Source organism: Patella vulgata, chromosome 7, assembly GCF_932274485.2.
Source record: "Patella vulgata chromosome 7, xgPatVulg1.2, whole genome shotgun sequence".
Lineage (NCBI taxonomy): Eukaryota > Metazoa > Mollusca > Gastropoda > Patellidae > Patella > Patella vulgata.
This window is the reverse complement of record NC_065885.2, coordinates 6,607,965-6,630,137: the sequence shown is the minus strand read 5'-3', so window position 1 is coordinate 6,630,137 and position 22,173 is coordinate 6,607,965. Positions and strand designations below refer to the sequence as shown.

The window sequence follows — 22,173 nt, the reverse complement described above, 5'->3', positions numbered from 1 at the left end:
GATTGTTTCATATGTACATGTATCTTGATATGTTCACTTGCGTTGCTTTCAAGATATTTATTTAGTCATTTGGATGGAACAAAAAAACAAGGATCTTGTGCATGTAAAAAGAACCCTTGACAGTAGGGATTTAAGAAAAGCAGGCTGTAACTCAGGTAACTACTTACATAGCCGAGGGTTCTTTTAGGTGCATGTCAATGTATACACGAGACCTCATTTTTTCATCCCATTCGAACAACTATTTCTCTGGGTCCTCCAGTTTCCTCTCACTGCTAAAGACCCCAACGCGCAAGCAAATCATTGAAATAAAATTGAACCATATGTTAGTCCTGAAATGACCTGGTTTGTGTCGAGTGGACCTTAAACTCTCTCTCTCTCTCTCTCTTTTTCTCTCTCTCTGAAGAATAAGCCGAAAACCTGCTTATTGTGTTGACTGGACCATAGACTACTATTATTGTCTGAGATTTACTTGTGAAATACGTAATTACAGTTGTATGATATGGTAAATAGATAGTTTATATTTACGCAACTATAATAGGATTAATTAGAGCCTAGCTTAGTCTATAATTGATTTATACCTAACGTTTAATATCCTGTTCATTAAATGTGGGATGTTTAGTCGGCACTGTTTGTAGCCATTGATAATAAGTCTGTGCTTTAACTATTTCTGTTACCTTGTTTATTTCTAAAAGTGGGACCACAGTGGATGACGGCCAAAGGACAATGGAATCACCGACTGGAATGTTCCTTGTTCGAATCCAGTATATTGGCCTAGAAGAATCTTTCGGAATTTTTAAGTCCCTATTAACTTCACTTGTCAGGCATGACACCAAGTCCCTACTTCACTTGTCAAGGTTGGCGTCTGTGAAGCTGACAAGGATAATGTGTCTAATTGTTTGGATGGGACAAAAAAAAGAAAAACGAAGGTCCACACATGTACTTAATTGGCGTGCAGATTAAAACAAACTTTAATCAAAAGTTACAAATCAAAAAAAGAGAAGGAGAAAATATCATTCAGACAAAATTCGCATGATACCCTGATTTAGAATACTGTGTTTTTTCTCAAAATGATGGAAGTCTTGTGTTGATAGACACTTCTCAAGTCTTCCATGTAGCCAAATTTGAGGACAATTAATTCATCCTTCAGTTATCAAACATAAATTTCTTTTTTTTTTTGGGGGGGGGGTCTTATTTCATTAATTTATTTTTGATCTAAATTAACTTTAATGTTACAAATCAAAAAAGAGAAGGGGAAAACATCGTTCAGACAAAATTGGAGTTGCACGCTTAATTAGCATTACTGTGTGTGTTTTTCTCAAAATGATGGAAGTCTTGTGTTGATAAGACATTAAATCTAAAGTTTAGATTTTGTTGTGATTTCACATCTATCACTTCTTAAGTCATCCATGTAGTCAAATTTGAGGACAATTAACACATCCTTCAAAGTAATCAAACTTAAATTTGTGGGGGAGGGGTTCACTTATTTCATTAATTTATTTGTGATCTTTAAACGTACATTATGTAAGAGCTAAATTTGCCTATTGCAAGTCTTTCTTTAGGTCTGAAATGTTATATAAACTATTAATAAGACATTAATTAACGTATCCAGAACATAATCAACTCTCGATGGCATCAGATACTCGAGATTTTAACTAGATTACAACGGTTCGATCACCATTTAAAAATTTAATTTAGAAATGGGAAAGGGACTGGTTATCACAATGCACACATCTTGTCAAAACTACAAACAGTAATAACTTGGCTCAGAATGAAGTAATTTGAATGAAATTTTCATTTTGTATTATCTTGTTTAAACTTGTATAGCAAGAACGGCCAGCTCTTTATCTAAATCTTACATAATGCATCTTTAACACATGGCAACTGATTATTGGATCCATTTTAGGACATTTGTCTGAGATTAACCTAAAGGTATCACTTACCAAGAATAACAATGAACTGATCCTTCATTACTTAAAACTTAGAATAAATTAAGACTTCACTACTGGCTACTGTGTAGTTGATCTTAATTAACACATAGCTACAAATCAATTAATTGATACCATACAGGACCTTGTCTTAGATATAGTTAAATAAATATAAATAATTCAGACCTTTTCCCTTTAGATTAGTTAATTACAAAAACCCTGGAGTAATTCAGTGTTAATTATTGTCATCGTGGCTCCGTGATCTAATTAGTATGTTATTAATGTGTCTAATTGTTAATTAGTATATATACATGAACTGTTTCCAATGTGAGCAGCTTAAAGTAACAATATATTGTTGTTAATTTATTAAAAACACTGATGTTCAGTTTGTATATAGAGTTAAAACATGCTATATTATAGACATCTATAAACTTATCTTACACACCACCTCCAACCTTTATATAGAGTTAAAACATGTTATATTATAGACATCTATAAACATCTATAAACTTATCTTACACAACACCTCCAACCTTTATGTAGAGTTAAAACATGCTATATTATGGTCATCTATAAACGTATGTTACACACCACCTCCAACCTTTATATAGAGTTAAAACATGCTATATTATGGTCGTCTACAAACTTATCCTACACACGACATCCAACCTTTATATAGAGTTAAAACATGTTATATTATGGTCATCTATAAACGTTTCTTACACACCACCTCCAACCTTTATATAGAGTTAAAACATGCTATATTATGGTCGTCTACAAACTTATCCTACACACCACCTCCAACCTTTATATAGAGTTAAAACATGTTATATTATAGACATCTATAAACTTATCCTACACACCACCTCCAACCTTTATATAGAGTTAAAACATGTTATATTATAGACATCTATAAACTTATCTTACACAACACCTCCAACCTTTATGTAGAGTTAAAACATGCTATATTATGGTCATCTATAAACGTATCTTACACACCACCTCCAACCTTTATATAGAGTTAAAACATGCTATATTATGGTCGTCTACAAACTTATCCTACACACGACATCCAACCTTTATATAGAGTTAAAACATGTTATATTATGGTCATCTATAAACGTATCTTACACACCACCTCCAACCTTTATATAGAGTTAAAACATGCTATATTATGGTCGTCTACAAACTTATCCTACACACCACCTCCAACCTTTATATAGAGTTAAAACATGTTATATTATAGACATCTATAAACTTATCCTACACACCACCTCCAACCTTTATATAGAGTTAAAACATGCTATATTATGGTCGTCTACAAACTTATCCTACACACCACCTCCAACCTTTATATAGAGTTAAAACATGCTATATTATGGTCGTCTACAAACTTATCCTACACACCACCTCCAACCTTTATATGGAGTTAAAACATGCTATATTATGGTCATCTATAAATGTTTCTTACACACCACATCCAACCTTTATGTAGAGTTAAATCATGCTATATTATGGTCATCAACAAAGTTATTGAATCGTACAAACATCCACATTTCTCATAGTACAAGGATTGGTTGGTCACCAAAATATAGTTTGTTTACAGTACAACGATCTTATCAGAAATGAAATGAAATGGGGTTTAACATCCTACTGCTCTGCTCCAGATTGGGCTAATGAAGACGGGCATATGCCATACAGTGTGCTGTGAAGGAAATATTGCCTGGGCACCCGCACTATGGACTATTCTGATATCGAATTCCTACTGCCAAGGGATCTTTTAAATGCATGCCAATGTTTACACAGGACTTCGGTTTTTCGTATCATCCGAACGACTAGACAGCTGTCCTTATCAGGCCCTTCGTCCTGCACCATGTCGGAAAATCCCGATGAACTGTCTCGGCAAATGCAGGGATCGAACATGCAACCTCCAGGCTAGCATCTTACCCACTGAGCCACCGTAACTCCATATCTTATGATCAAGTACTGGAGTTGAAATGGTAGAATAAATTAATATACATATTCACCACTTGGTATTAACATCTGGTTAATAATGTTAAAATATTCTGTCGCTTTAAGATCTTGAATTAAAGATACATTATGAGAGATTAGATAAAGAGCTGGTAGTTCTCACTATAAAAGTTAAAATTTGCTGAAAATTTCACTCAAATTTATCCACCCAGAACCGAGTATATAGCGATTGAATTTTGGACCTAGCCTCAATCATCATTATTAAAGTCGGTGCGATAAAAAACATAGTCTCGATTAGCCATTTATTGAGACTGGGCTCTAATCCAGTAAATATCGCAGGCTAGCGATGCAATCGAGAGTTGATTATGGTCTGGATAAGTTAATTAATGTCTAATTAATAATTTAGAAAACATTTCAGGCCTAAAGAAAGACCTGCAATTGGCCACTTTAGTTCTTGCATAATGTATGTTTAAGTAATCTGTAATGGTTTTTGTGTAGGCTATTTTAAGTAAAAAAAAAACAATTTAAGTAAGAGAAAGTCAAAACAACATATTTTTTTTGTTTGATTGAAACATATTCTGAATTCTATTTTTGGCTAATGATGGCTAGAATCTCAGCGGGCGGGACGTCATCCAGGTTTGTCTAATCTTTTTATTAAAATGAAGATTATTTCACTTACTGACGCTATTTTCATCGAACTTAATTTTTATTGTGCTTGCTATTTTCATCGTACTCAATTTACATTTCCGACAACTTCTTATCAATCACAGTTTTAAATTTAGACGTTTAGATTATTGACATGCAGATCGGAGAATTTGTCTTGACTGATTAATAATTTGGCAAGAGATGCAGTAACTTTATCTATTTGTATAAGGTGTGCGATTTGGAAATGAAATGAAATGAAATAAAATGGGGTTTAACCTCCTACTGTTCTGCTCCTATACTGGGCTAATGAAGACAGGCATACGCCATACAGTGTGCTATGAGGGAAATTTTGCCCGGGCAGCGGCACTATCGCCTACTCTTATATCGAATTCCAACTGCGATTTGGAATAAAAACAAATATTTTTATAATTTTTGGAGAATATCGTAATTTAATTTGAAAGTGCTATTATAATTAAAGTGATGGTTTCGTTTCCTCTTTTGTACGTGACAAGGAGTAGGGTCCCTTGTTCAACCTCGTGAGTGAGTTTTCTCCGGGTCCTCTGATTTCCTTCCACTGCTAAAGACCGCAAGCGAATTATTGAAATAAAATTAACCATATATTTGTCCCGAAGTGTCAAGTGGATTTTAAACTCTCTCTCTCTCTCTCTCTCTCTCTCTCATATAATATAATTCAAGTGGGTGGTTTAAGGAAGTATGGTTGAGAAGATTCAAGTCTAATTATCTTCCTGTAAACTTTTGGCACAAATATACCTACACACACACCAATAGTTTTGATTCCTATAATTACTGGGAAATGTGGAATTCATGAAAGGTTGAAAGCTATGTAGAAATTTTTGTATTTTTTTTGTTTTTACAATAAGTAAAAGGTATGTGTTTAAAGTTAGTTGCTTGGCTATGATTTATGGGGGTAAAAGTCAAATAACATATGGTTAAAATAGTAGCAGGGACTAGTCTGTTTTACAGTAGCCAACGGATATATATTACAGTATATACCATAGCTGTATATACTAGCTGATAGTATATACATATAGACCATGTTTTTGTTTTAAAACAGGGCTACAGCCTGTAAGTAAACAACATTTATATTACTTAGTTTGTTGTTGATACTCTGAAGGATTATTTACTTATTGGTAATCACAAAATAGCTTTCATCAATTGATGAACTTCATACCTGTTTACTTCATATATTGTGTAATGGACATAGTTTTGTTTCTTGTGTAAAGTTTTATTTCATGCGAGTTAGAATAATAAATAGCTTTTTTCACTTGAACTTAAGACCTATGTAATGGACATAGCTTTGTTTATTGTGCTAAAACTTTCTACAAGAAAATTTTATGTCATGCTGAGATGGAATAGTAAATAGCTTTCTTTACTTGAAGTTCAGAACTCTTTACTCCTATATATATTGCATAATGGACACAGCTTTGTTTGCTGTGCGAAAACTTTCTTCTAGAAATTCCTTCAGCTTTTCAAAGTTTTATTTCATGGGATATTGAATAGGAATTGTAAATGGCTGTTGTTTGTTATTGTTGTTATTGTTATTGTTAGATATGATGTAATAATGTGTGTTTAACTTGATCCTTGGAGGATTTGGAATGAAAAGAAATAGAAGTTGAACCAGGGGTGTGTGGAATGACAAATTTGTGTGGCATGTGTAAATCTTTGGCATTGGTCACAGACGTGTAGAAAGTGGTAAACTTTGAAAGAGCCGAAACAAACATACGAAAAGAAAACAAGACAACATTACTTGTGTTATAACACAACGAGTCCACCCCGTGAAGCACTGATTTATATCTTGTGTGTTTAAGGACACTAATGGCAGCTCTTGTTGTTGGCCGGTTAACGATTTATATTTACTATCAGTAAATCAACTTTAAGAAAGGTAACTCCGGCAAACCTGTAAGAAAAAATTCAGGATACTCTTTGCTGTATTGACCTGCTGTGCTACAAATTTTGGGGGGATTTTTTTGCAGCTTCGAAATTATTTCTAAATGAGGTCATTTTGTTTATTGACTTACTGTGCTTTTTTTTTTTTTTTTTGCAGTGTTGAAATTATTTGTAAATGAGGTCATTTTGTTTTTAAAAGTTTAATGCAATCAGCTAGGGCTTGTCAACATTATTAGGGGGTGTGATTTTGAAACTTTTGGTGTTGTGTTCAAGTTTTAACAGAGTGACTCAACCTATGTTGATTCTGTGATTCTGTTGAGCAATGTGGTATTATTATTATTAAATAGTGTACAGTGTGTGTAAATTCTTGTCATCTGAAGCGATGAAAAGTTAGAGTTGGGAGCTTGTGTGAATGTTATTGGAAACCTATTGTTAGTGGTGAGAGACAGCCATTCACTGCTGTTTAACTAATATTACATACATTCACCTATCATATATCTATCTCAAGGCTATAAACCAGGGGAATATTTCTTTGTGTTTTGTAATGATGAGTTTTTAAGCACAGGTAATTTGAATAGACTTTCAACTTTTCAACTTTTTTATTTGCATATTACGTCCATTAAGAACAGTATACAAAACATACACATACATCAATATACATGTATACAAAAATATATTTTACATGAAACAATATATTGGGATAACATGATATAATGAAATGAAAATATAATGATAATGTAAAAGACATGACGAAAAAAGAAAAGAACTGTTCAGATTAATTCTAGTTCATGAACCAAATTTTTATAAACTGAATGATTTACAACAATTTAAAATACTGTTGATGAATAAAAATACAGAAATTTTAAAATGTTAAGGAGCTTTTGTATACAATTCGTTTATGTCTTTGTAAAGCTGTGTATCTTTGTATAATTATGTCCATGTATGTATCCTTTGTTTGTTTCATGTATTTTTCTATTATGTTTATTTGTATATGCACATAGCCATGTAAGGTTTTTATGCAATAAAGTTTCTTCTTCTTCTTAATGTAAATTTTATGTATGATGTATGAAATGAAATGAAATGAAATGAAATGAGGTTACATATGTGTCCTATTTCTGTGCTCCGACTGGGCTAATAAAGACCAGCATACCCTACCCCTTACAGTATTCTATGAGGAAAATTTTGTCTGGACAGCGGTACTACAGCCTACTCTTATTTCGAATTTCAACTATTAAGGGATCTTTTACAGGCAGGTCAATGTGTACATGGGACCTCTCATTGTCATTTGAAGGATTTTAAATTCTTTGTAAATTCTGATATTGTGAAAGGAACATCAGTCCAGAACTGGTTCAGTTCCAATGAGTATTTACAAAGATATGAATTGGAAATTCTACATGTTTTACATCCTCTGCTGACGCCAGTGCCACCTCTAATTTTTGTAGTAAAATCTTTTAATGGGCCTCTTTTTAATCTGTTTTAATCCAAGTCGGGAGATTATCTACCGGGGCTAGGTTTTCTTAATTTAATGTTAAATAATCGATTTGGAGAGAGAGAGTCATTTTGGGACTAACATATGGTTTAATTTTATTTCAATAATTCACATGCGCGTAGGGGTCTTTAGCAGTGGGAGGAAACCGGAGGACCCGGAGAAAACCCACGAGGTTGGACAGACGACCCTTCTCCTTGTCACGTACAACCGGGGAATTGAAACCACGCCAGTTGACTCAATGACAGGCCTTATGGTTTTAATATGCATGCGTTAAAACACTAGACCACCCAACTCTAGTAAAAACTAAAAGTAATTGACGTCATTGTTGCCAAAAATGAAAATTTAGTGAAGATGTAGAAATTAGATGCACAATATAATTGTAGCTAAAGTTAGAAAAACTCGACTTTTCTCTGTTAACAGCGTGAACTACTTCATAATTACTTTAAAATTCTTTCTTTTTTTTTTTAAATTAATTTTTAATGTGAAATACGTTTAATTGTTGACGTGTCATGTTAAGAGTTCTAAATTTGATTTTCCTACATTTTGCCATTTCTCTGTTAGTAAATTATAAATAATCAACGAGCTTGACATTTGCAATCCCAGCCGAGGAAAGAAGATTGCTTAAACTTATAATGCCATTTTAGAATTTTACTTGCTTTTCAATTCTTGTGAGTGACGAAATGTCATGAAAATTGCCTTTTCATCTCTCGGGGGACGTCATTGTCTTGATGTTATTTGTGACAAGGCTTTCACAATATCATATCTAAACGATATCTTCATTTTATTCTCCCGTCATCTAATCAGGTGTAAGAGTTTTAATGCATTGTTCGTCTCTGCTGCTTATAATACAGATTCTTTAAAGATGTTCATGTTGGGTTTCTTCATTTTCTCTTTAGTAAATTTTATAAATATTTTATCTTGTAACCAGTGAATTTTTTTTGATCACTCAATGTCTATAATACATTTTTTTTTTAGAGTTATTGTTCATGGTTTTGAGTTCATTTTCTATATTTCCTTTGTGTTTTTTTGGGGTTTTTTTTTAAGATTTTTTTTGTTGTAACCAGCGTGGTATTTTTTTTTATCTCTCCAGGTCTGTGGTTGAATAACTCGATTTTTTATATGTAAGAAGAGTAAAACATTGAAGGTAAGCTGACTATACTATTATTTACTTGAGATTGAATTGGAATACATAGGTGACAATTCTATGGAACACAATTACTGCTTATTACTGAGCGCTGTTTCAACTCTGCTTCCCTAGTCTTTATCAGTAATAAGCGCAGCATTCTATAGAATTGTGATCTGTGTATATTTACTGGAGATTTGTAACAAGAACAAGAATAATGAAATAAAATGGGGTTTAAAGCGAGAATTTCATATTTTCTAAGGAAGTCAAAACATAATTTTTTCTGTGTCTTTTGCTCAATAGGTTGTCAACTCACTATTATACGATCATAGGTATCATTCTCACACTTAAAAATCATTCACCCCGGAAATAATAACACAATTACCTCCCTTGTTTTTCTATTCCCCCCCATGGAATAGCTATTTTCAAACGTTTGAATTTGAAGTTGAAAATGATATTTTTGTCAATTTCTCAAGTGGCAATACTGAATTATAGGATTAATAGGATTATTCTTTAACAACGTAGGACTGTTTATAGATACCAACTATTTTAAGGCGTTATTTTAATACATTTTAAAAATATAACTTAAAAATATGAAATTATCGCTTTAATGTCCTATTCTGCACCGATGGAGCTAATAAAGGAGGGTGGACGCCAGACAGGGTTCTATGAGGGAAACTTTATCTGGACACCTATTCAACAGCCTACTTTTATTTCAATTCCAATCAAATTTGTCTTTCTGTTATTGATAGGGGGGTTGGATGGCCGAATGGTTAGCACATGCGCGCTGCATCATAAGGTCTGTCACTGAGTCAACTGGTGTGGTTATGATTCCCCGAAGTAGGGTGGCCTGTCCGGCCTCGTGGGTTTTCACTGGGTCCTCCGGTTTCCTCCCACTGCTAAAGACCCCACCACGCAAGCGAAATATTGAAATAAAATTGAACCATATGTTAGTCCTGAAATGGCCTAGTTTGTGTTGAGTGGACATTTCACCAGATGTTGTTAGACAAAATTAGCCTTCATTTCAAATCTTTCAAATAATACAAACATGTATTGAAAGCTTTTAACGTTAAAAAAACAAGCACATATTTCCCTTGTTATATATGATAATATTTTGTTATATAGACTGGTGAAAACCCAGAGAGACATTGACCTACGATGTGTGTCTAGGCATCAAATTGTAATCAGGTGCCCACCCACTAAAAAATACAAAATCTGGCATGAAACACGAGCCTAGTTTATTCAGTAGAATCAAGTAACAAATTAAAATAAATGAGGACAGATTTAAAGAGACATACTGGTGAGCGAGAGAGAGAGAGAGAGAGAGAAAGAAATGGGGTTTAACTTCCATTTGACACAAACTAGGTCATTTCGGGACTAACATATGGCTCAATTTCATTTCAATAATTCGCATGCGCGTAGGCGTCTTTAGCAGTGGGAGGAAACCGGAGAACCCGGAGAAAACCCACGAGGTTGGACAGGCCACCCTACTCCTTCGTGACAAGGCTTGTCATGTACAACCAGGGATTCGAAACCATGCCAGTTGACTCAATGACCGGCATTATGCTACAGCGTGCACATGCTAACCATTCGGCCATCCAACCCTCCATACTGGTGAGCAGTGTGTGTAGCGAGTATTATAGGCCTTCTTGGAATGCAACAAGAATGTCTCATAGCATAGGAATTTTGCCCAGACAGCGGCGCTACAGCCTTCTCTTATTTCGATTTCCAACTGTCAGTTGCTCCTCAGCGTGCTGCCAATGGTATTTATAAGTCCTTGTTCTGACTAAAAACATGGTGGCATATGCACGTTAAAGAACCCTTGGCAATTGTAACTTAAAGATACATTATGTAAGATTTAGATAAAGAACTAGCCATTCTTGCTATAATAGTTCAAAAATAGATAATGTAAAATGAATAATTTGAAAATTTCATTCAAATTACTCTATTGCAAGCAAAGATATTAGCCTTTGAAGGTTTGACAGACGTGTGCAATAATTTCAACCACCGTACTGGTTGATCGAAGCTAAGTCTCGGTCCTCCATATTTGATTAAATCAAAGTATCGCTGAACCATTTTAATCTATTAATATCGGAGAAATCTGATGCCATCAAGAGTTGATTAAGGCCTGGATCAGTTAATTAATATCTAATTAGTACTTTAGATAACATTTCAGGCCTAAAGAAAGACCTGCAATAGGCAGATTTAGCTCTTGCTTAATGTATATTTAATTAAGAGTATGCAGAAACGCTACTGTCCAGGAAAAATTTGTCTCGTAGCACATTTCATGGCGTAAGACTGTCTTCATTAGCTCAGAAAGTGCAGAAACCCGATTTCATTTCATCTTCTCTTTTTAGTTTCTATTTGTTTTTGTATGTGGTTCTGTTGTCCTGCACTTATCTGAAATTTTAATCCAGGACTACATTTTTATCTCGAACTTTTCTATTTAATTAAATGAACATTAATGGTTGTCACGGATATAAAAGTTTTAAAAAATATTTTTGAGTTGGTTTAAACGGATATTTTTACAATAATCTTTCCCACAAGAATAGATAAGAGGAGATGAAAAGAAAAAAATTCTTGCATGTAGGAGAATAATTGAACAGGTTGTTGTAAAGACATGTATTAAACTGGTTGAGAAAAAGAGGATAGCAATTGTTAATTCTATCATTACTTAGTAAAACGATAGGAATCAAGCGATTTTCATATCTGATAGATCTGATAAAAATTGCCATTTGTCAGTTTTATCTGATCGCATGTCAGTTTGTGAATGTCCTCCATGAAAGTTGAAACTGCAGGTAAGAGGAGAGTAACAAAGGGGAGTTAATTATTGAAATACTTGCGATGAATCTTTAAGTGAGATTGAATAGTTATATTTGATGGCATGTCACATTACTTGACAACGAACCCACAATAATATGAACCAAGGCCTTGTTGTTTTAAGATTTTTTTTTTGTTGACTTGAAAAAATGAAGTGTTATACAAATTTTGAAAGTAATTTGAAACTTTTATTGCATAGCTACTCAGTGTCAGATACAGGTGCGGCTCTTGGGATACCCTAAATTACTGTATAATATATTCATTTATTATTCTCTTTCTATGAAACATGTAAATTGGGTTTTTTATTTGTGATAGGGTGGCTGGGAGGGTATTGAACGTTATATTCGGGTCCAGATATACAACACAAATCACCATTCACACCCTCTTTTGTCCAATTTTTCAGATACAAGTAAAAATTGTTATTTCCAGGCCTTTCATTTAAACATGCATTATGCAAGAGCAAAATCTGCTTATTACAAGTCTTTCTTTAGGCCTGAAATGTTATCTAAATTATCAATTAGACATTAATTAACTTATCCAGACCATAATAAACTCTCAATGTCAAGGCTAGCCTTCGATGTTGGCTGGATTAGATTCCTATATGCCGCTAACGGCTATTGATAATTAAATCAATAAAAGTGGATAATCGAGACTATGCTGTTTATATTAATGATATTAGTAATGATGACCGAGACTATGCAAAAATTTCACCCGCTTCTTTCTCGGCTCATAGTGGATCAATTTGACTAAAATTTTCCGCAAATTACCCTTACACTATCTAGTTTTTAACTCTTATAGCGAGAACTGCCATCTCTTTATCTCATTTCCCATAATGTATCTTTAAGAAACAAATGTATTTGGGCTTATTAATATCATCGTATTATTCCAGCTTATTGATATTGTCGTGTCATTTCAACTTATTGATATTGTCATATTATTTCCAACTTATTGATATTGTTACATTATTCCAACTTATTGATATCGTTATATTATTCCAACTTATTAATATCGTCGTATCAGATGATTCCAACTTATTGATATTGTCGTATTATTCCAACTTATTAATATCGTCGTATCAGATGATTTCAACTTATTGATATCATCATATCAGATTATTTGAATTTATTGATATCATATCAGATGATTTTAACTTATTGATATCATCATATCAAATGAATTGAATTTATTGATATCGTCATATCAGATGATTTGAAATTATTGATATCGTCATATAAGATGAATTGAATTTATTGATATCATCGTATCAGATGATTTTAACTTATTGATGTCATCATATCAGATGATTTGAACTTATTGATATCGTCATATCGGATGATTTGAAATTATTGATATCGTCATATAAGATGAATTGAATTTATTGATATCAGATGATTTGAACTTATTGATATCGTTGTATTAGGTGATTCCTACATATTAATATCGTTGTATCAGATGATTCTAATGTTAAAAAAAAACATGTCCATCGATAATTGTAAGACATTTATATCTAAGTACCTCTAATGCTTTTATGTCCATGAATATCTGTGATTAGCTCGAGTGATCAGTAAAGTAGCCTGTCAGACGTAAAAACCTTGCTGTGGATATATCAGAGCCGAGGAAAACATAAGAGGTTGGTATTAGTATTCTATAGGCATTTGTCTGTGACAGAATGGTAGCAAGTAATCCCATCAGTGGATTGAAGTACAGAGATTTGTGTACAAGTCAGGAGAGAATTTACTGTAATGTTGACAGTTTTAATCAGTGGAAAGGTGGAAGACTGTGAGATGTATCATCCCACGACTTCCATATAAACGTCTGCGTTTTATTTTCAATAAGAAATATTTCATTCATTAATGGTTGTTTGGCTTAATAATTGATTGAGACCCTTGTTAAGTTCAAAATAATTGAGATATAAATCAGTCCTTTAAAGGACACATTTAAAAACAAAGAGAGAAAGAACGGTTTTGAAGCTTTTAGTGTAAAGAAAGATTTGAGTTGAAGCCAAATAGCAAACAAATAAGATAAGAAAAATCGGCCATGTTTTTGTGGAATGGTTTGTCTGAATGTTGAAAACGCTTTGAGGAATTTAATCTGCATAAAGTGATTGAATTGATGGAAAGAGAGAAGAAAAAAAGCTTAAAGTGGAATAAATTTTATTATCTATTAAAGAACCAGCAGAGCTTTCTCTGAAGTGAGTTTTCTTGTAAAAAAAAACTATGAGGAATACATATACGTAGTATCTGAAGATCAGACGATGAATTGAAGTTCTCATTTCTTCCGCTAGCCGTTCAATAATTGGGTGATTCCGTGGAGCCAGGAATCTGTTCTGTGTTTTATGGGGATAGAACTTGTCTTGTTTCTGTTGAAATTAAGTCAGTAGATTGGAGTTCGAATCAGGAATGAAATGGTAGGAGATTGTTTATTTATCACTGGGTTGTAACATCTGATGTAGTCGTCCAATGCAAGTGACTGAAACTGTTTCTCAATATAATCCTGTTGTTATATATGCATGTTACTGTTAACTGTAGTAGAAAAAATCTAATCTATACAGGGCCGGCGGAAGCAATTCTTGATTGGGGGGGCTTCCATCCTAGGTCCTTATAAGCGTGGGTCCAGGGGCCGCAATAACCTGGAGAAAAGAGTACTTGCGGCCGAATTATTGGGGGGGGGCTTTACTCCGCCGGGCCTGTTATAGCCCCAACACGCCAGAACAAAGATTAAATATAAAGTTTATAGTTAATATTAAATCACATGTGTACTTTTAGTAAATACATTGTGATCCAAAATGTAAAATACACTAGATCAGTTTTTCCGAAACCTAATAACTTCTTTTCACGTCCTTTATAGCCCTGTCAGAGCAGAACAGTAGGATGTTAAATCCCATTTGATTTCTGGATTCTATTAATTTTATACTGTTATCCATCATTTTAATATCCATCATTTTGTCATAATATTTTAAATAAATGTAATTCTGTTTTAAATGTTTTTAATAGTTGTAATAGTTGGAATAATAATAACAGACAATACACATGAAATAGCTATATAATAATATTTATATATGGTGTAATGCTATACGGTCAGCTTTGTTTCTCCCATAAATCTTGCCTTTATTATCATTCATTCATGACAAACGTTTTCATGGCCAGTATTGTTATGGTATTAAGACTGTGTCTATCTTCCTTCATTCAACTATTACTGTAATAAAATATGTGTAGATTATTCTTGTCTATCTTCCCTCATTCAACTATTAGTATAATAAAATCTGTGCAGATTATTCATATTATGTTGTGTTAATGTTTGTTGTAAAGAAAACATAATAATGGTTAAAATTTACTGTCTAATAAATACAAATAGATAATTGTCTTATATCGTGGAGAAAGGGATTTTGTCATGAATAGTTTTATCAGAGTTTGGATACACTTAAATAAAATGAGATTTAACCAGTGCTGGATATAGATGAAAAGAAGCCCTAGGCCATTCTAATTATGGGACCACCCTCTCCTCCTAACACTCAAGACTAGAAACACATCTTGAGGCCCTAGATTTTAAGGCCCTATAGGCTTCAGCCTGCCAAGTAGGGAAACCTGCCACTGGGTTTAGCATCCTACTTTTCTGATTGGACAACTTGGCTAACGAAAGGAGAGAGAGAGAGAGAGAAATGGGATTTAACATCCACTCAACACAAACTAGGTCATTTTGGACTAACACATTTCAATAATTCCCTTGCTCAAAGGGGTCTTTAGTAGAGGCAGGAAACCGAAGGCCCCAGAGAAAACCCACAAGGTTGGACACGCGACCCTACTCCTTGTCACTTAAAACCGGGGAATCAAAACCACGCCAGTTGACTCAATGACAGGCCTTATGATATAGCGCGCACATGCTAACCATTCGGCCATCCAACCACCCGAGGGCAAGATGCCCGCCATCCAACTCCACTGAATATTAAAAGAAATGTTATTGTTCTATTGGTGTTTGACTATCATATTGATATATCTTATATATTATTATATTAATATATCTTACCTATTAATATATTATCATATAGACAGAATCCCGTACTTAAAACATTGAATTAATCTTTCTTAAACCATTATCTTTGGCCAGACGAATATCAATGTTTAAAATAGAATAATGATGTATGGTGTCTGGACTAATTATTATCGTTAATATATAGGAATATCTAATATAGACTACAAGTTGTCCCATGTATTTCATAGTTTAAAAAAATCTTGAAATCATCCCTATGGTGTAGATATTATTTTGGTAGATTTGAGTTTATTTTGAGGAATTTCTAACAAGTTTTTAGTAAGTGAGATTAAAGGAAGAGTTGATGTAATGTATAGTAGTTAGTGAAAAAAGGTTGTTATTACAACTGATGGTAATACCCTGTACACTGTCAACCTGGCAGGTGGAGCTCTCATCTCCAACCTAACAAACTATACAAAAAGTTTTTTTTTCTATGTTTTAGTGAACTTCTTTTCAGTCTTTATCTACACAATCTGTTTGTTTACTATTGGGTTGATGTAATTCTTGCCTTGTATATACACAGCGTTTGTTGGGTCTTCATCTCCCTTTATAAAATCATAAGGGTCGGGACCTGCATGTTGATTCTTCCTTTCGAGTGCAATCAAAAATATTTAGGATGTAATCGAGACAAAACTCGACATGTGTTGAGTACGAACTTTGTTAATCAATTGTAAATTTCAACCCCCAGGTTTGTGTGTGGCTCTTAGAAAGTGTTTTCAAATGGTGAAGTAATTTTGTGTACTTTGTAGCCTAATCTTTATTTGTCTATTGATTTTTATTGTGCCAGGTATGTCAGGAATTTTAAATATGGCCATGTTGTCCTTAACAGAAAATTATTACCTTTCTCTTGTCAAATGTTTTAAAAACAGTTAGTAGAAAGGGAAACGGGTAAATCGTAGAATATTGTCGGTGATATATGGTAGGATTTGATTTAAATGTAAATAACAAAGTGTGTTAGGAATTGTTCACAATGACTTGATAACGACAAGAAAAGTATTGTCGAAACACTGCTCCTATTAAATTCTTTAATTCTATAAAAATATTGTGTTTTAGTTAACAACAAAAAAAAAGTTGTATACTCCAATATATGGTAGAGAGTGATGGGGTTTAACGTTCACTCGTCACAACCTAGGTCATTTCACGACTAACATATGGTTCAATTTTATTTCATTAATTCGTTTGCGTGTAGGGGTCTTGAGCAGTAGGAGGAAACTGGAGGACCCGGAGAAAGCCCACAAGATTGGACAGGCGACCCTACTCCTTGCCATGTACAACCAGGGAATCGAAACCACGCCAGTTAACTCAATGACAGACATTATGAAACAATGTGCACACGCTAGCCATTCTGCCATCCAACTCCCCACCCCACCCCCTTAGCTGATCAGCTGGACGGGTTGAAAAACTAAGTTCAATCATATATACATTCATGTTAAAAGAAGCCTTGAAAATAGCAATTCAAAGAATGGTAAACGGAAGCACCACTGCCTGGCCAAAATTCACATGTATCCAAAATTATTGCAGATATAAATAGACAACATCAAACAGGTGAACCCCAGGACACCACAGACATTGGTATGAATCAGAAAATGAAAGCCCACAGACATTAGTATTTATCAGAAAATCATATTGGTGAACACCCTAGACATTAGTATGAATCATGAAATCAAACAGGTGAACAGGACACCCCAGACATTGGTATAATCATACAAATGAACCCAAGTACACCACAAAAATAGATATGAATCAAAAAATCGCATTAATAGGTTTGAAATCCGAGACAATTTAATAAGTGATGCTAAAATCGAAGGGTGTATATTTGGCATTGAAAATATCATTTAGAGATATTATTTGGCATGTGAATAATGTTTATCTGGTGGAAAGTGCTAGACATGTGTTTTATTCTAAACTTCTTGCCAATGTCAAACATGTTTTTGATAAAAATTCGCCAGCAATTTAGAATTTATTGCAATGTTTTGCTTGCACGATATTTTTGACTTTTTGACAAGGTCTTTGGGAATTCTATTTTCAGGCAAATAAACAGATGCATGTTTTCATTCATTTACTTGGTATATTGTCTGTAAATCTGTGGAAGAATACACATGTACTTGTTCTAATGGTAGCCATGTTTTTATAACCCTGTCTGTCCGCTCCCTTTGATGAAATCAAATTAAAGCTGGAAAATACCGAGCTATTACAGATATCTTGCGTCTGGAATTCTATACCAGTATATTAGTTGAAGAGTTCTTTCATAGAACTACAACGAGATGGGGGCAGGGGGCCGGGGTTCAATCCCAGGATTTCCCAGAGTGTTTTGCCTTGATCATTATTGCAGGACGGAAGGCCTGGCAGTTGGAATTCGATGTAGAATAAAAATTGGCGAAAACAATACTGACCAAATAGTCATAGCATTCTGTAAAAGATCCCTTGGCAGTTGGAATTCAATAGAAGAGTAGGCGATAGTGCCGCTTCCTAGGCAAAATTTCCCTCATAGCACACTGTATGGTGTATGCCCGTCTTCATTAGCCCAGCATAGGAGCAGAACAGTAGGACGTTAAACCCCATTTCATTGCATTTCATTTTTGAATTTAAAAGAGACCAGGGTTTTTTTTAAAGTAGATGATAGAAGCATGGACAAGATTTTTCTTCACGAACCTAATCTCTCACTTTCTGAATGTCATGTTTTGGGCGGTGGGAGCATAATTTTCGATACTCTGTGTGGTTGGGTCAAGAGTTAGGGACAGACTACCCAGTTCCCTTAGTAACGTAGTTTAGCGTGTTGACTAATTTAGACCTACCGGCGATATAATTACGACAGTGTCACTGCCAGACTTTGGTTGTGATGTAAAACGGAAGAAACATATTAAAACGTCTGTATCCATCCCTGTTTGTTACGCTGCCAACATGTGAAGATAAGACGAGATACTACTTGTGTTTATTTTCAATTTCAAGATCGAAAAAAGAAGAATTAACGAGAATGAAGTCTGAAGAATTTCCATGTTACATGTTCTGAACAGGTGACACATGCTGTTAATCAGACGGGCAACTTAAACATGTCAGAAGATAAAACTTATATTCTATAAACAGAATTCATTTGAATAACTGAAAATCAATGGAAGGATTTTGAATTACATGAAATATTGTGTAAGGTAGATCTTTAAAAATGGTTCGGGGGTCACAGTGGCTAAGTGGGTAAGACGTTGGCTTGCTAGCCTGGAGGTTTTGTGTTCTATTCCTGCATTGACCGTGAAAGTTCATCCAGACACGGTTCCCCCTTGTCAGTGATGCAGGACGGAGGGCCTGACAAGGACAGCTGTCTAATCGTGTACACATTGGCGTGCACATAAAAGATGCCTTGACAGTTGGAATTCGATATAAGAGTAGGCTGTAGTGCCGCTGTCTGGGCAAAATTACCCTCATAGCACACTGTATGGCGTATGCCTGTCTTCATTAGCCATTTAATTTCATTTGATTTCAAAAATGGTTTTATTCCATTCAGTATTTCCAAAGATATGATAAATTGAAAATGTGGCAAAATTCCACATCTGCTGACAATATGAACGGGATATAGTTAAAACCCTTAAGAAGTGAATTATTGAAATAAAAGTCTACCATATGTTAGTCCCGAAAATTTGGCAACATCCAGCATCCATTGCAGACAATATGTGTGGGGCGGGGTGTGTGGGTGTGGTGGGGGGTCAAAGTCGGTAGATTGATAAGACCAACTTGAAGTTTAGTCAAAGGTCACGACAAGGCTAATCCTGTAAACAGGGCTAGCGCTAATCCCAACCCTAGTCCTAACTCTGGACCTAGCCATAATGCTTTCCCTAACCCAAACCTACAATCTCGCCAGTAATCACATGCCCTAACCTTTTTTACATCTCAGCAACCTTGACAAAAATTCAGTTGGCCTGAACAAATAGATCTAGCTGGTCAAAGTCCCTAGACTCAAGAGAACTATTTGAAATAGAAGTGGACCATATTTTAGTCCCACTAGACCTAGTTTGTGTGAAATGGACATTACTCTCTCTCTCTCTCTCTCTCTCTCTCTCTCTTGTAAGGGAGAGAGAAATGGGGTTAAACCTGCGTGCACTCGACACAAACTAGGTCATTTCGGGACTAACATATGGTTTAATTTTATTTCAATAATTCGCTTGCGTGTAGGGGTCTTTAGCAGTGGGAGGAAACCGGAGGACCCGGATAAAACCCACGAGGTTGGACAGGCGACCCTAATCCTTGTCACATACTCTCTTATAAGGACAATATGGATTAACCTATATAGATTGACCTACCTCATTATGGATTGACCTATTTGTACCAAGGTTAGAAATACAACACCTGGCATAACTAATTAAATCACGGTGATAAATCTCTTTCTTTTTTTTTTTGTTTACAACCAATGATTATCGGCAATTCACTAGTTCCCGTTATTCAAGCTTATAGGACAGCCTAACCTACCACGTCTAATGATGCGTGTGATTGGCTAATGAACTATTTATTGATAATTGGCTGAAGCGTAAACTCAACTAAACAGGCGTAACTCGTGGCTTTTAAATTATTTAAGAAGACAGGGAAAATTGTGATTGAATTCAAACGGGATAAAAAATGGAACCTGCTGTAGACGAATTTTATTAGAGATTTTTTTCAAACATGGATTAATATATCATTCTCAAATCAGTGACAATTTTACAACACACAAACAATAGGATGATAAATGGAACCTGCTGTAGACGAATTTTATTAGAGATTTTTACAAACATGGATTAATATATATATCATTCCACAACCGGTGACAATTTTACACTAAACATGTTATTAAAATAACTTGTTATTGAACAATTTGATTAAAACACAGATCCTATTTCCTTACGTTTTTATAGTTTAAAATTTTGTTTTACTTGTCTTTACTACACTAAAATCTGGAAGAGTTGTTATCATTGACGTGTTCTGGATGATGTGAGGGATTAACTAATGAAACAGTCTGTTACAGCGAGCTTTAGGCGTGTTTTGCACGGGACTGTGAGTAATCCACTGGTAACATCAGTGCTGATTGGTTAATCAAATGTCTGACATCATAGGGTCAAAAGTTGCTTGTATGACCTTAGACGCAACCTGTAGCTATAACCGGTCAGATCTTCATGTAGTGTAGGCCATCAAAAGTATAAAAAACGAAACGAAATATACCAGAGTTATAAACATGGTTTATGTAATAAACGAGGACCTCACTTTGCACAGTTTTCGTTCGATCCCTGCATTGGCCGAGAAAGTTCATCCAGATTTTCCGGCGTGGTTCCCCCTTGTCAGTGATGCAAGACGGAGGGCCTGACCAGGGCAGCTGTTTAGTCGTTCGGGTGGGACATAAAAACCGAGGTCCCGTGTACACATTGGCGTGCACGTAAAAGATCCCTTGACAGTTGGAATTCGATATAAGAGTAGGCAGTAGTGCCGCTGCCCGGGCAAAATTTCCCTCATAGCACACTGTATGGCGTATGCCCGTCTTCATTAGCCCAGTCAATGCAGAACAATAGGACGTTAAACCCCATTTCATTTCATTTCATATGCACAGTTTTCTACAAGGCTGGGTCAAATTTGATTATTACATGGATAGGCCTACTATATGTTGTTTAATTTTCTATTGCTTAAATTTTGTTTTTATGAATCTTTACAACAGAAGGTTCTGGACAAATTTAGAAATAAACAAGGTTTCTCATGATATCAGAGATGAACCAGTGAATCAGTCTGTTTTTGTCAAGCTTTAGACGAGATGTGCACTGAATTATGGAAAACATCTATAGAGCAGCATAGAACAAAACACAAGAAAGTTTTGATCACCAGGAGTAGGGTTGCCTGTCCAACCTCCTCAGTTTTCTCAGGATCCACCAATTATATCCCACTACGAAGGACCCCCCCCCCCCCCCCTACACATAAGCAAATTCAACCTCATTGGTTTTCTCCCACTGCTAAAGACCCCAACGCGCAAGCAAATTATTGAAATAAAATAGAACCCAAATTACCTAGTTTGTGTCGAGTGGACGTTAAACCCCATTTCTCTCTCTCTCTCTCCCCCTCTCTCATAAGTGAATTATCTAAATATTAAAATTGTACCGTATGTCAGTCCCAAAATGACCCATCTCTCTCTCTTTTTTTATAGTAATGGATGTAATCATTTATGTCAATATGATGCTCAACAAACTTAAATATTGAATAAAGTATTAGATTGATTTGTTTACATTTTATAAAAAGCCAAAAAACCCTGAGAAACCCTATCT

At 34.7% G+C, this 22,173-nt stretch overlaps 1 protein-coding gene across 1 annotated transcript in view; it reads left to right on the top strand.

The window, feature by feature from the left end:
• LOC126826994 (D-glucuronyl C5-epimerase B) overlaps positions 1–22,173 on the top strand; it is a 195,060-nt gene that overhangs the window by 88,546 nt on the left and 84,341 nt on the right. Inside the window, exon 4 of the mRNA XM_050556149.2 lies at positions 9,029–9,082. The gene's annotated coding sequence lies outside the window, so the exon portion shown is untranslated. The remainder of the gene's footprint in view (positions 1–9,028; positions 9,083–22,173) is intronic.